General features: G+C 36.2%; 1 pseudogene; it reads left to right on the plus strand.

Annotated features, from left to right (window-relative positions):
- The first annotated feature begins 14,731 nt into the window (after window positions 1-14,731).
- Window positions 14,732-17,266, plus strand: part of LOC117974420 (NADH-ubiquinone oxidoreductase chain 1-like) — a 43,491-nt pseudogene continuing 40,956 nt past the window's right edge.

Here is a 17,266-nt window from a genome sequence, read left to right on the forward strand (position 1 = left end):
TTATTGGATCCTCTTTAAAAGCAAACCATCCTTGGTTTCCAAAAGCAACAATATCTCATTTTCAGTACCTATCCATAAAAATGATATCACAGGACTAGCACCAGTTTAACAACATTTTTCTTCACATAAATTGTAATATCCTCTTTCCCCAGTATATCATGCTTATTTTATCCAGACTGAATAAGTTCAGCTTTTCCTACAGGGCAACTTTACTTCAAATAAAAGGGATATTATAATTTAGAAATCTGAAAGAAAGAGAAAGAAGAGACAGAATCTTTCTCAAAAGGAGAAATGCTCTGTAAACATCGCTTAGGAGGAAAAATATCTTGTTTTATGCTGTAATATTTGTATCTGCCTTAGAAACTATGTATAAAGAAGTAGGCAAAAATGTATTGTCCTTACCCTTATAAAGTTTACATTTTAGTGTAAGATAAAGATTTCAATTCTTAATTACATAATTAAGAATTTAATTAGTATAGTGGTAATTTCTAAGTAGAAGTAGTCATATCAAAAGAGACTATCAAAGGCCTAGGGGTCAGGGAAAGGTTTGGTAAGTAAATGACATCTTAATGGAAATGTCAAAGATCGCTTGGTATGTTACTGAACAAGTCAATAGTATGCTTGAGAGCAATGATTTAGGAAAGAGCATGGAGCAAGTGAGGAACCAACGGACTGGAATTCATCAAGCAATGAGGAGAGTTGTGTGAAATATGGATGAGGATCTTAGAATTTATCCTAACACCTCACACATACTATAGACTATCATATATCCTAATTGTTCTATCAGTCAGGATATGGTAGTTTATGCTGAATAACAAACAAAGCCCCAAATCTCAGTGGCTTCCAGGTACAAATGTTTATTTCTTGACCCTGATCACTTTGCGATCTAGACTCCCAAAGCTGTAACTCTGGGACTACCTTGTAGGTCTCTGTGGCAGACAGCAAAGAGAGCTCTGAAAATGACTCAAAAACTGGCAATTCAATTTTAGACAAAAAGCAGCACAAGCCACTTCGGCTGACAGTTCATCAGCCAGAACTGGACAACAGTCCCACCCAATCACAGAATGTGAGTAAGTACAACCCTACCATGAGCTCAGGAGGCAGAGAGCTAGAAATACTTGGTGAGCAGCATAATGACAATCCCACCATTGTTAAAACAAATCGTCCATGTCAATGGTTAAAAACATTCTATATATAAAAGTTTAGGGAAAAAACTAAAATTAAGTCTTTAGAAAACTTGGAAATATTAATAATAATTCTTTATGGTAGAAATATGCATACTTTATATTTTATTTTATATGCTTCTTTGTGTTTGCTAAATGTTGTTCAATAAGTATTTTTCTTATTAGGATGCTCAATAGGGAACAGAAAAAAAAAACACTCAACAGTGAGTAAAACAATATAGAAATCACTGTCTTATATTCAAAAAGTTAGAGGTAGTCATCAAGGGATGTTAGAGCACTCTAAAATGTAAGGCACCTAGGTTTTATCCTATCTTTTAACTCAGGAATGCATGGCTTCATTCTCCCAAAGTCATCTTATAGCCCAACATGGTTGTCAGAGCTCCAGCCATCATCTATTTTCCAGGAAGGAAAAAGGAGGAAAAGCAGCAAGTCCTCCCTTTAAGAATATAAATCAAGCATGCTACTTCTGCTATCATCACTCATAGCCCCATAACTTCAAAGGAGACTGGAAAATTAAGTATTTATTTGTATGTAAACTTATACCAGCCATATATCAGTGATTATAACATCATAGGAGTTTTAAAAAATTGATACAAGTGTAACTTCTCGTTGCCTCCTTGTCTCTAACATCAACTTCTTTCTCTAATATTTCCCCAGACTGCAATCTGAAGTATCTTCCTCAAATAGCTTATTTTAATGGCTCAGAAAATAGTCTAAAATTATCTTTGTAGACATGTCCCTTATTCTTCTTGCCTTGTCTAGCAAAGTATAATAAATATATATACACAGTACAATTATGACATAACAAAAATATAATGTTCTTATCAATAAAAGCATTGCTCTGCTTTTGCACTTCCCTTCCTAGTACTTAAAAAACAAACCTTAAAATTTAATAAGTTAGTGTAATTCAATTTAAATCAGTCTCTTCCATGGAAGTATTAAGATAATTTATAATTCACATTCTTGATATAGTGCTTGAATGAAGGGAGCAGATCTACCCATGGAAGGGGGATAAGTGTTTTTGATCATGGAACTGTCTCCTTTGCTGCTCCACTTTAGCTAGTATTTGGATGTTAATGTCTGTTCCTCCAGTATCCACAAGAGTGTCTGCAGCTGGTATAAATCATCAGCCTTGATCTTAGCATGGGCCACACCAGATGACTGCTCCCAAAGCTGTCTACTACCTTCCCTGTTGACTAGGTGTTCACCTTACCTCTGCCTGGCACTGTTGATCTGCTAAAGTAAGGCAGTTATTCCTACTTAATCCATTTAATCCTATTTTTTCTTTGAAAATGGCTTATAGTATAATTCTGTTTTCAGGCCTTCTGAAATTTTGTTTTAATTTATAAAGGGAAGCTTTTGGAATGTAGAATTCCCTTTTCTCTTTTACCAAAACTTAGTTTACAAGGTTACGGTGTCACAAGAAACATTAGAAAAGCAGTTTTAAACCTCTTAGCTAAACAATGATGGTTTTAGGCATCATGCTCTTAATACATTGCATGGGGAAGGTGCAAGGTCCTATTATTTAAGAAGAATTATAGACAAATCATTTTGATAATTTAAAAATATTGCCCCAATATACACATCTCATGACATAACTCCCACATTGTTATAAATACATCTAATATTTTTGAAGACTTATTTTGTGTCAGTCAATGCTTTTTAAGTGCTTTATAAGTGACAATTTAAACTTCCCAATCACCTTATGATTATTGTCATTCTTCTTTTGTAAATGAGGAAAATGAAACACAGATAAGTTAATTGCCCAAGGTTGCACAGGTAATGTGCAGGACGAACCTGGCTCCAGAGCATGGAATACCATACTGCCTTTCATATGACTGAGTCCTATAGACATAAGTACCATCTATAGGCTGATGAGTTATAAATTCAAATCTCCTGTCTTTCCTAAATTTCAGACTGAAATATTCAGTGGTAACCCAATTTCCACTTGGATTCCTAATAGTCATCTCAAAAATAGAATCTCCCAACAAATTACTTGATTTCTTTGTACCATCTCCTCCTGCTCACATCTGTTCCTCCTATTGTCTTTCCCATTCTAGTAAACAGCTTCATTATTTCTCCAATTGTTCAAGCCAAAATACTGGGATTGCTCTTGACTTTTCTTTTCTTCTTTTGCCGCATACCCAGTCTATCAGGAGATCCTGTTGGCTCTATCTTCAAAATATACACAGAATCCAACCACTTCTCAGTATCACCAAGGCTTACCCCTTCACCCCACGCACACCATCATCCCTCCCTTGGATTATCGAGAAGCTTACTATGTGGACTCTCTGTTTCTACTCTGTCTCTATGGGCTATTCTCAACATAGCTGCCAGAATGATCATAATTCATATCATGATGCTCTTTTGCTTAAAACTTTCTGATGGACTTACACACCACTCAGAGTAAAAAGCCAAAATCCCAAAAATTGATTGTGTAGCACTACGTGGCCTGGCCCACCTGGTCTCCCTCTCACCTCACTTTCTACCATTCTTTTCTTACTCAGCTTCTCCTTCATCACCTCCTCACTCATTCAACTCTAGACCCCCTGGCTTCCTTGATGTTTATCAAACGCACCGAGCACAGTTCTGTCTCTGGGCCATTGCACTTGTTCTTCTCTGGGCCTGAGAGGCTCTTTCTCCAAATATTTGCTATCTGTCTTACTTTTCTTAGTTGTCTATTCTTAGATAATGTTACTTTATGGAAAAGGGCTTCCTGACCACTTCATATGACATAGCGGTTTACCCCACTTTCCCCATGCCCTGATTCTTTCTATTCCCCTTTCTCTGCCTTGTTTTTGTCATCCTAGCTGTTACCTCTAACATACATTTGTTCATCACATGCTCCTTTACATACACTAGAATATCAGCAGGAAATGTATCTATCTCAAACACGGTCATATCTAAGAGCCTAAAATTTACCAGGCACATAACTATTCAACAAATATTTGTTAAATAAATTAATGATATGCACAGTTATACAGTACTGCTTAGAATTCCACAAAAGCTTTTTATATTTTTTGTCTTTATGTGCTCTGTTTCCTCTGCCAGTAATGCCTTTTCTCCTCTTCTGCTTAGCTAACTCCTGCTTGTACTTCAAAACTCACTTTCAGAATTACCTTTGCCAGGAAATCTTGTCTATACTCGATCATACTGTAGCATAATACTTATTTCCTACCACCATCTTTGTTGATTCACTTGAGAGTCTCCCCATTAAACCATAATTTTCTTAAAGGCAGAAATCCTGTTTTATATAGTTTTGTACCCACTCCAATTAGCATAGTTCAAAAGACCTAAATAGTGCTCAATATATATTTCCTGAATGAATATACAGTCATGCACCATACAACGACGCTGCAGTCCATGATAAACTGCACATACATAGATACGACAGACATATAATTATGTACAGTATATAATACTTGAAAATGATAGTAAATAACTGTGCTGCTGGTTTATGTATTTATTATACTATAAATCATATTCTTATTTTAGAGTTTACTCCTTCTACTTATGATAAACAAAGTTAACTGTAAAACAGCCTCAGGCCAGGTCCTTCAGGAGGTATGCCAGAAGGAAGCAGTGTTGTCATAGGAGGTGACAGCTCCATGTGTGTTATTGCCCCTGAAGATCTTCCCCTGGGACAAGATGTGGAGGTAGGAGACGGTGATATTGATGATCCTGACCCTGTGTAGGCCTAGGCTAAGTGTGTGTTTCTGTCTTAATTTTCAGCAAAAAAAGTTTGAAAAGTAAAAAATGGAAAATTGTTAAAATTGAAAAAACTTACAGAAAAAGGGCATAAAGAAAGAAAATACTTTTGTATGTCTTAAAATGTGTTTTAAGCTAAATGTTGTAAGAAGTCAAAAATTTTAAAAAGTGTATAAAGGAAAAAAGTTACAGTAAGCTAAGCTTAATTTATTATTGAAGAAATATTTGATAAATTTATTGTAGCCTAAGTGCACAGTGTTTATAAAGTCTACAGTAGTTTACTGTACTGTCCTGGGCCTTCACATTAACTCGCCACTCACTCACTGATTTATCCAGAGCAACCTTCAATCCTGCAGAGTCTATTCATGGTAAATACCCTATGTAGGTGCACCATTTTTTATCTTTTACACCATATTTTTACCATACCTTTTTATGTTTAGATATGTTTAAAAACAAAAATACTTACCATTGTGTTATAATTGCCTATAGTATTCAGTATAATAACATATGGTACAGAATTGCAGCCTACGAGCCATAGGCTATACCATATAGCTAGGTGTGTAGTAGGCTATACCATCTCTGTTTGTGTAACTACACTCTGTGGTATTTGCACAATGATGACATCACCTAATGATGCATTTCTCAGAAGGGATTCCAATCTCTAAGTGATGTATCACTACGCCAGTCCCAAAAACTGGAGTCAAAATATGAACCTCTCAGGAGCTATTGCTCTAAGCACTAATAAGGCATACTGAGAATGAAAACATCATTTATGGACATCCACAACCAAAAAGCAGCCAAACCACAGTACAACTTGCTCAGTAACTTTGAAAATTCCCTGGCCTATCCAAATCCTAAATTCATCTTATATTTATGATAACCTATTCCAGGTTTAATTCACTTATTTCTTTTGTTTTTGTTTTTTCCAAATAATAATGCATTTATGCTCTTCTGAAAGTACTTTTTCAGAGATAATTGATTTGACTTCTCCCCTTCTTACTTTTGCAAAGCACTATATAGGTTTTTTGTTTGTTTGTTTGTTTGTTTGTTTTCTTTGACAGAGTCTCGCTCTGTCATCTGGGCTAGACTGGAGTGCAGTGGCACCATCATCTCAGCTCTCACTTCAGCCTCCACCTTCTGGGGTCACGCAATTCTCAGCCTCCCAAGTAGCTGGGACTACTGCCCACCATCATGCCCAGCTAATTTTTGTATTTTTCATAGAGACGGGGTTTTACCATATTGGCCAGGCTGGTCTTGAACTCCTGACCTCAGGTGATCTGCCTGCCTCGACCTCCCAAAGTGCTGGGATTACATGCGTTAGCCACTGCGCCTGGCCAGAGTTCTCCAATTTTCTGATTTCCCTGATCTCATGTCAGTCTTGTGTGCAGGATAACATCCTGTGGCTTTTCCTGTAGCCACCCATATTACTTGTTTGGAATAGCTTTTCAAAGACCTATTTGTTGTCTTATTGGAAAGCTAAGAATAACACAGACTGACTGGAACCCCATGGCTGCTTGTGCCATTATGTGGTGCTTGCTTTATAGTGACATTATGGGACATGGTACAAATGTAACATACGGTAGCAACTCCATAAATATCTCTTCACAGCCACACTAGATGGGCAACTCTATACTTATAGTTTCCTACCTGGTTACTTGATGATGCTCTCACTTACCTCTTTTACTACAGAACACAGAGAAATTTAAGAGTCATGCCTCTATTTTCTTAATCGAATTATGGATAATACATGTGTAAACTATTAAAAAATTAATGGTCTTGGGAACGCCAAACAGTCATCCAAAGACCCAGCTTCAAATCTTGTTATGCTGGTTTTTATCTGCGTGATTTTTAGCATTTGCCTTTTATGATTTGTCTATAAAATTTTTAAGTTGGAATAAATGACCTCTAAGACCTTTTCCTACTTTCAAAGTTTCTGCAATGCAAAGTGATAGCCATAATTAATAACTTTTAATGAATCACAAATTAAAAATTTGTAGTATAAATATGCAACATTAAAATTAAAATAATTTTGTATCTGTGTGGCTCCAATTTTTATCTCTCTTTTTGTTACTTGGGAAAAAAATAATAACTGTCAAGTAATTATTTTTTATCAAATTCTTTTGATTATGGATTTATTTTCGTCAATCAATTGGAAGAATTGGGTGTTAAATGAAATATTTTATGTCTAGTAATGCAATGGCAAATGTTGAATTAAATATCTATGAGATATTGAGATCACCTACACATAAAAAAACACATAGTGCAGTGGCTCACACCTGTAATCCTGGCACTTTGGGAGGCCAAAGCGGGCAGATCATGAGGTTAGGAGACCGAGACCATCCTAGCTAACATGACGAAACCATGTCTCTACTAAAAATACAAAAAATTAGCCGGGCATGGTGGCAGGCACCTGTAGTCCCAGCTGCTCGAGAGGCTGAGGCAAGAGAATGGCGTGAACCCGGGAGGCGAAGCTTGCAGTGAGCCGAGATCACTCCAGCCTGGGCAACAGAGCAAGACTCCTTCTAAAAAAAAAAAAAACAACAACATAATTTTAAAAATGTAAGCAATATTAAGTGGTGCAAAAAAACTTAAAACAAACAAAAAAAAACCACAGGAAATCACCTTTGTAAAACCCCAGATCCTTTTGAAAATAATGGTCTAAAATGATTAGGCCAGAATAACAAGTCCAGTGCTTCTTCAGAGGAACTAACATATTTATAGAAACAAGAACAATGTGAAAGTGTAATAAACTCTCTACCTGCCTTCGGTCACAGCATGTAGCTTATGACCTAATCAAATAAAAGACCGATTCTACAGGTTAGTCATGACGGAAATAATTTTCATGATTTAGCTGACAGGTTCTTTACTGTTTTCATTATAGATAAAGTGGAACAGAGAGATATATTACACTTCCTATGATGCTCTCAGTCTGATTTGATTCCATAGCTTTAGTTTCTTCTCTAGTTTTCTCCCTAGTTGTTTGATTTTGTTCCCAGTAAAATTGAACAACAAATCACCTGATTTGCTTCCCTTTTAAAAGCCCAGGATAGAATTGGAGTAACGTGGAGCAAAGGACTTATTTTAATTCTTCTGGATTCCTGACTAAAAAGGCATTTCATAAGTAATAATCTCCCTTTATGCAAGGTTTTGCCAGGTTATATGATTTTGTGGAAAGAGTCACTCCACATAGTATATGGAGATGTTTCTGTCACATACCAGCAGTGTGATCCTGGGCAATATACTTAATCTTTCTGAGCTTTATTTATTGTGAGAAATGTGAATAAAAATTGTAACTATTTTTGCAAAGTTATTATGATACTTAAATGAGATTATGTCTACAAATGACTTAATAAACCACTTTGTATTTATTCTTTCAACAAATATTTATTGAGTTTCTACTACCATTCAGGCATTAAGCCACAGTAAGTGCTCATAAATACTAGCCACTATGATGTTCCTCATCATTGGCAGCATTCTCTTATAATGCCAGGAAGGAAATATTCCAAATCAATAATTCATATTGCAATTTCAGGAGTCCCTTTGCTGGTAGAGGTGGCGTGGTTAACTAAAAGGTCATTTTTCATCTAGTGAAAAGGTATGCTTAGAAAATCTATATTGCTTACTTTTCGAGATCTCTTTGTCATAATTACCGGAATTTGTTCTGATTTTGAAAGCAAAAACTGAGGTTTCCTGTTCTGTAATTAGTATTTATTCATTCAGTAGATTACTTTTTAAAGGACCCTTAGTCCACTAGAAAGACAAATTAACACAGGTTGCCATAAAAAAAGAATATTTCAAATCTAGTAAAGGGGACAAGATAGTTGAATAAGAATCAAAATATATGATAAATGCTACATTGTTGACACAAAGTACTGAAGAAAAAGCTATATAATAGTGTATACTAAAAATAAGCCTTATAATGGCTTTAGTCTCTATGACTTCAATCTAAATTTGGAGACTAGTACTTAACCTCTCTCCCTTCTCACACAATGTGACATCATAAATCAAATCAATTCTTCAAAATGGAATTCCCAAAAAGCAAATAGAGGGCCTCAAAACTGCCATCCTTGGAAGCTACTGGTGTTCAGACATTTTATGACTTTTCTTTTTAAAATAATTGTGAAGGCTCCATTTTAGTGAATTTCTTTAGTTTTGCTCTTCTTTCTTTGTAACAAAAGGATAGTTATTTTCAGTCAATCCCTTGACGCCAAGTGAAAAGAGAACAATCTTGTATAGGAGAATTAGACGCATTTAGAAGCTAAATACGGCACTCCTGTTAAGCAGTTTTGGAAAATTTCAAGGCAAAGGGATTCATAAGGAAACTGCAGTTGGGAAGAGAATAACAAGCATCTGAAAGCTGGAGAATAGAATGAGAGGATTAGTTACAAGCGCAGGTATAGAACCAGATAATTGAGGCAAAGTGGGTGCAGTGCCGTGAGTTCTTCTTCTGAAGGTTACCACAATATAGAAATTAAAGATAAGTTAACCCTGAACACTCCCAATATAATTAACAACTGAGAAAAGCACAAGAAAAGATAATAATACAGCAAAAATTCAGCTAAACTTTAGGGTTTACAATTGTTGAGAAAAAATATTCAAAATACCCCAAGGCGGATGAGAAATGGGCAGTTACACAAGTTATTTGCCCCAGTTGCAATTAAGCTGAAACCACAAGCTAGATGACCTTGGAGGAATTCACTGTGCCTCTGTCCAAGGTCATGATCTGTATGAAACTTACAGGTACCACATCTGTGGAAAGGTAACTACACATCTCAAATCCTAGGTAGCTAAGTAATATAAATTAAATAGCTAAAAGGAAATTTTAAAACATTTCCCCCATAAAATGTTTTTAAATAATACCATAGAAATTGAAGCTCTGTGAAGTACTTCTATAAATAAATCCACACTGGCTATTCTAAAATCTGCTTTATTCCTAAAAATATAACCCCATTTCTTGTTCAAACTCTTGGGGCTAAGTTCCAGACTACCATATTGGTCCCTCTATGGTCTTTCTCTCTCTCTCTCTCTGTAAGTTTCTTTGTAATCTCATGCCTTAAATTACAGACTATTTTCTGAGAGTATAACTCCAGCCTGTGCTCCACTTATAAACAAAACCTAGCCGTATGTGTTCCAATGCCTACTCAACTTACCTTCCTGGTTGTCTTGAAGGCAATTTTTACCCAACATACCCCAAACTGAGTACACCAAGTCTCAGGTTAACTAAATCTTACTCATCCTTTAGATTTCCAACTAAAAATCATTTCCTAAGAGTATCTCCTCCTGATATCCCAGATATATGTTCAGACGGAATCATGTTTCATTACATAAATTTTAATTAAATACTCATTTAAATTAGTCTTCTCTGTTACACTATGTTTTTCATGGAGTCAAGAATTCCATGTCTGTCTTGTTTTCTTTCTTTTTTATCTATTTTTTATTTTTTAAGTTCCAGGATACATGTGCAAAATGTGCAGGTTTGTTATAGAGGTAAACATGTGCCTTGGTGGTTTGCTACACCTATCAACCTGTCATCTAGGTTTTAAGCCTCACATGCATTAGGTATTTGTCCTAATGCTCTCCCTCCCCTTGACCCCCACCACTTAACAGGCCCCAGTGTGTGTTGTTCCCCTCCCTGTGTCCATGTGTTCTCATTGTTCAACTCCCACCTAAGAGTGAGAACATGCAGTGTTTGGTTTTCTGTTCATGTGTTAGTTTGCCGAGGATGATGACTTCCAGCTTCATCCATGTCCCTGCAAAGGACATGAACTCATTATTTTTTATGGCTGCACAGTATTCCATGGTGCATATGTACCACATTTTCTTTATCCACTCTATCATTGATGGGCATTTGTGTTGGTTCCATGCCTTTGCTGTTGTAACTGGTGTTGCAATCAACATACGTGTGCATGTATCTTTATAGTAAAATGATTTATATTCCTTTGGGTATATACCCCTAATGGAATTGCTAGGTCAAATGGTATTTCTAGTTGTAGATCCTTGAGGAATCACTACATTGTCTTCCAAAATGGTTGAGCTAATTTACACGCCCATCAACAGTGTAAAAGTGTTCCTATTTCTCCACAGCCTTGCCAGCTTCTATTGTTTCCTGACTTTTTAATAATCGCCATTCTGACTGGTGTGAGATGGTATCTCATTGTGGTTTTGATTTGCATTTCTCTAATGATCAGTAATGTTCCAGCTTTTTTTCATATGTTTGTTGGCCATATAAATGTCTTATTTTGAGAAGTGTCTGTTCATAACCATTGCCCACTTTTTGATGGGGTTGTTCGTTTTTTTCTTGTAAATTTGTTTAAGTTCCTTGTAGATTCTGGATATTAGACCTTTGTCAGGTGGGTAGATTGCCAGAATTTTTTCCCATTCTGTATGTTGCCTGTTCACTCTGATGCTAGTTTCTTTTGCTGTGCAGAAGCTGTTTAGTTTAATTAGATCCCATTTGTCCATTTTGGCTTTTGTTGAAATTGCTTTTGGTGTTTTAGTCATTAAGTCTTTGCCCATGCCTATGTCCTGAATGGTATTGCCTAGGTTTTCTTCTAGGGTTTTTATGGTTTTGGGTTTTACACTTATGTCTTTAATCCATCTTAAGTTAATTTTTGTATGAGGCTTAAGAAAGGGATCCAGTTTCTGTTTTCTGCATATGGCTAGCCAGTTTTCCCAGCACCATTTATTAAATAAAAAATGCTTTCCTCATTGCTTGTTTTTGTCAGGTTTGTCAAAGATGAGATGGTTCTAGATGTGTGGCATTATTTCTGAGGCCTCCATTCTGTTCCATTGGTCTGTATATCTGTTTTGATACCAGTACCATGTTGTATTGGTTACTGTAGCCTTGTAGAAAACTTTTAAAACAAAAACAATTTATTCTCCCTCCCCCGAGAAATTAAGCAAAAGTGATCATTGCTCTTCACATACACACACACACACACACACACACACACGGTCTTTATATTCACACACACATATAATTTTCCATATTATGGCTTCACATTCCTTATAGTTATAGTTTAATATGAGTTAATTCCAAGGGCTGAAATCTATTCTATTCCTTCTGTTTTCTCTCATGAAGCCAGGAAATACCTATCACTATGTTTAAGTTACAATTGACAGATAATTATCAAAGTCTCAGTTTGTATAAAGCACTCTACTAGAAATTCAGATTCCAAAATGTGTAAATGAAATGACCCTTCTTCTTGGACCTCACATGGAATGAGTTGTCTGACACATGATTTGATAGAACAAAATACTGGAAAATGTGATTGACCTGAAAACCATATAAATTACCACAATCAACTCATCACAAGGCATCTGTTCTATAAGCTCTCATAGTCCAATTGGCAAGATGAAATACATACATGTAAAGAGAACTAAAAATATAATGTAAAATATGCTAAGTGCCAAAGTTGACAATTCGAACTACAGGAATTCGGATGTTTGAGATATTGGTATAGGCTGGCATAATCATGATAAACTTCATTGAAGAAAAGATTTTCTAATTGTGTTTCAAATAAAGAGTTTTATTTAAATGAACTATATGTTTTATGAATCTCCCTTTCCGTGTTCTTTTATTTTGAACAACTGTAATTCTTCAAACAGTCTCATTTTCAACTTTATTTTGTATTTTTTTTAATACTGGCATTTCCTAAGCTGGGATACCAAAGAATACTAGCTCATACGATGTTTCATACTCTCTCTCTCCCTCTTTCTTTCTCTCTGTCTCACACAGACACACGCGCACACACACACACACACACGAGATCTGGGCACAGGTAAGTTTGAGTTAAATGTATTACAAACTCTCGGATAATTATAAAGCTCATTAGCCATTTCAAAGTTCTAAAAATTCTCATAGCAAGTTAAATAAATTTGTTTAGTTTTATTTAACCTGGTGAATTCCACCGTGGACCCCATCTGTAATAAGATGCTATTAATATCCAGAGGATAGTAATTCATGGAATACACTGAGAAATAATACAAGAGAAAATTAAACAGGTTGCTATATATACTTCATATGTTGATTCTTAAAAATATAATTGGAGACTCTTCTACAACAAGCATGTGCTTTCAGTCTATATTTTATTAGTCCTATGATTATTTTTTAAAAAACCCTAATAATTCATGTTATTGTACTCCATCTTGTTTCAAAAACCATTTACTTCAATCACATAATTTTTAGCCACTCCAAAATTATAATATAATCTTTCATGATTCAAGTCATCCCATCCAGTTTAGTAGTTTATCACAGATAAATTTGTAACTAAAATAGTTTTAGTACTTTGAAAATTTTATGTCTAATTATTTCATGCCACATGCCATCTGAATCTTACCCTTCCTCACATGTCTTACAATATACCTAATTAAAAGTTTACTTTTTGTTGTCGGTGCTATAGATCATTCTTACGAAACAAAAGGAAAGAAAAATAAGAATGCAAAATAATTGTCCTACTCTATTTCTCTGATAATTTGATGTTATAATTTAAGTAGCTTCATAATTTCAGGCTTGAGACCTTAGGTTAATTCAGTAATATAGAATAAAGAGGAAAAACAGAAGGCCATAAATAAAAAGGGAAAGAAACTTCGTATCTTGAATGGGATTCACAAGGCCTTTAAAAAGGGGAATGAGAATGATGGTTTTCAGCTTCATCCATGTCCCTATAAAGGACATGAACTCATCATTTTTATGGCTGCATAGTATTCCATGGTATATATGTGCCACATTTTCTTAATCCAGTCTATCATTGTTGGACATTTGGGTTGGTTCCAAGTCTTTGCTATTGTGAATAGTGCCACAATAAACATACATGTGCATGTGTCTTTATAGCAGCAATACTATCGCAAGGACAAAAAACCAAACACCACATGTTCTCACTCACAGGTGGGAATTGAACGGTGAGAACACTTGGACACAGGAAGGTGAACATCACACACCACGGCCTGTTGTGGGGTGGGGGAGGAGGGAGGGATAGCATTAGGAGATATACCTAATGTAAATGACGAGTTAATGGGTGCAGCACACCAACATGGCACATGTATACATATGTAACTAACCTACACATTGTGCACATGTACCTTAAAACCTAAAGTATAATAAAAAATAAAAATAAAAATAAATTAAATCAGCAGAAAAAGGGGACTGATACTAGGATATAGAAAAACAGAAAAATAGACAAATGTACAAATGACTCTAAATGTTGGCTTCAGTTTCTCAGTTTCTGCTTTGTGAATTTATCCTATTGTTTAAGGACTAGCTTAAATATCATTCCTCTGAACTTAACATTATGACAGCACCCTCTACATCTCCCTCACTCCCTGGCCTAGCAAGAATACTCTCCTCCTCATCTGCCAAAGCACATAAAGCATTTTCTGTACTTTGGACTTACTTTTTCATTAGAATATTTTTCAGGTTGCATAACATATGGTGAAGTGTTTACTTGCCTGACACCACCAGACTGTCATATTTTTGGCTTCTTCTCCCCCTAGTGCCAGGACAGTGAGGCAAAGTGAAAAGAATGTGGACTTCAGAATAAAAGAGAACCAAGGTTCAATGACTACTTGGTGACTTACTAAATGCAAGACCTTCTCTCAATAACTTCAACTATATAATAAGAGTTTTTAATACCCCTCAGGATTGGAGAGATAATTAAATGAGAGAGCTTGTATGAACTTCCTAACATTTGGCAGAGATTTTGTAAATGGTAGTTATTATTAGCTTCTTTATAGTAGATATACTATGGGTTCTATGAAGAATGGAAGGAAAGGAATGGAAAGGAAGGGGAGGGGAGGGGAGGGAAGAGAAGGGGAGGGGAGGAGGGAGGCACCGAAGGAGAATGAGCAACGTGGTCCCGATTCCAATCACTCAGTTTTTGGTGCAGGTTCCTGTGTTTGATGAAGGTGGTTTAGGAGAGGAGGTGGGGTACTAGACAGGAAAGGAAATCTAGATATCAGCTTCATCTTGCATCATAAGTTCAAAACACTACTGGAATAAGTGGGGAAGATGAGAGTACTGAAAATTAGGTGGCAAAATCCAATGTTTGTTGGTAGCAAAAGAAAGTGATAAGAGTAACACAGAATCTCGACTATGCAGACTGGCTTCCAGATTCTGCATCTGAGTACATAAACTAATCCCAAGGTGGTGGGGGTGTGGTAAAGCTACAAATATGTCTATCCAGATGGGCTTGGAAATCAGATTCTGTTTAAGCCTGTATCTGGGAGCAGTTGGTAAATACAGTTGCAATAGGAATCTGGGAGAATCCGACACAGAAAAACAAGATAAAGGCTCAAAGCTGAGGGATGTGTCCAGAAACAGACATTGAAAAGTCCAAGATTTCCTGAGATGGAGTCACAGTGTGGGAAAGAGTTCTATTTTTTTTTTCCATTTTGGAGAATGAACCCCTTAAAATGCCCTTGGTCACCTCTTAATCCCCAGGGCAGGCCAGAGATCTGATCCCCCAGGCCGCATATTGGGAGCTTATTCAATCATCAAAGAGTTTTCCAAGTTCATCATGATATCAAACTAGAATCCAACAGTCCCCATAAATGCCCCAGGCTTTCCCATGTCAATCTAGGATCAAATTAATAGACATTCCTATACGGTGGCCGGGAGCTATAAATTTCTCTGTGGTTTTAACAAATGCCAGGGGGTTTTGCATAGCCCGGGAGCAAGTTTCTTGCAGCTTCTTTTAAGAGGAGATGAGTCACAGAGGTGAATAGCACAAGTGGGAAGAAATGTTTGGAAGGAAAATGATTGGCAAAATGCTGAAGAGGGAAGTACTGATGGAAAGGTTGCAGGGATGAGGTGAAGAAACACAGTGAAGTAAGAAGAAATTGTAATTTTCACAAATTTTGAATGGCAATTGGCATGAAAATATTTTCATATGTTTGAAGTATAATACTTAAGTTGAGGTCATGAAATGAAATTAACCAGCTCCCCCAAACTGATACTGAATATATAATCAACTGCTCATTAATTCTGAGGCTGGAAGAAGGGAAGTGAAAATGCTAAAGCATGATTAACCCAAACTAAATTAGAGGGAAATAGGACACTTGCCCATTTAAATTTGAGCTTGTGGCTTAGCTACTACGTGGTGACCTTCGCACTGCTGTTCCTTTTACAGAAGCTTCCAATGAACAACTCTTCATAGCTGTGTAGGTATTTTTTTTCTAAAGGGAAATATCAGAAGACTGTCTCTTTAGCGTTATTTTAATTATACTCTGCTTGAAAGTATTGTGCATGTGTGAATCTTGTGATCATGATCTTAATTAGGATCATATTTAGATTCAGACTCAAATTGAACTAGATAATCGTTTCCATTACCTGGAATTTGATATAAGGAGTGAGGTTTGTACCAGTTGTATTGGGAGCATTGTGCAAACCTAGGACCTTATTAGGGATGTGTTTTTTCTGCCTCTGCCTGGTTTCCTTCACTTTTCTGAAACCTGATGTGGGTGTGCACAGGGGGCAAAAAGAACATCTTGTAAATGTGCCAGCCACTTTGCGGGGGTGGGTGGGGTGGGGAAAGGGTGGCATCATGGGAATAGAGACCATATTTTCCAAACATAGTTGAACTTGACTGTGCACTAATGAAAGTTGCATTCTCTTTCAGGGGGCCGTTGTGGCCAATTAGATTCATTGTTTCCACCAGTCTTATTTGGCCCAGCATTCTATTGAAATAAGGGTCATAGTTTTGCCTGAAATATTGAAGTATTTTACATAAGGAAATTTGATATGGCTAGAAAAGAAATAATTGATTCTGTCTCAAGAAGATGTAAAAGATTATGCTGCCTGAGATCATCTACTCAGGAAAATATTTCTCTAGTTTAAAAATCACATATAGCTTGTAAGTGGCCAGTAGCTCTGAGCGGATTTCCTGTATTAATATATTGTTTTTCCTTTTAAAGGTGACGAAAAATGAATTTCTAAAGGTTTGTTTCCTTGCTGTCAAGAAGGTTGATACAAAAGAGAAGTCCAGTAATGCCCCTCTGTGGCAAAAGCACGGCATCACAGAACTTCCTTACACAGCACGAAGAAACAAAGCCATTTCAAGCTCACTTGGTCTCTCCATTTATAAACAATGTGTTTTAAAATTGAACAGCCAAAATAGAAACAATCTACATTAAACCCAGCAACACAAATGATTAATAAGTGTATAATATGTTTAAATAAATCCAACCACTGCAAAAAGCTTCTACGTATTCAGAAAATGCTAAAGGGGCAGAATTTTAAAAGCATCAGCTTTTAATGTATAGAAAGGCTAACTCATTACTTACATTACTTACAGAAACCCATATTCTTCAGCATGAAAAAGAGTCCTTTAAAGGGGCATCGATAATGCATACAATGAGAAAGAGTGGATTTATATTCT

The sequence above is a fragment of the Pan paniscus genome, chromosome 11, assembly GCF_029289425.2.
Source record: "Pan paniscus chromosome 11, NHGRI_mPanPan1-v2.0_pri, whole genome shotgun sequence".
Taxonomy (NCBI): domain Eukaryota; kingdom Metazoa; phylum Chordata; class Mammalia; order Primates; family Hominidae; genus Pan; species Pan paniscus.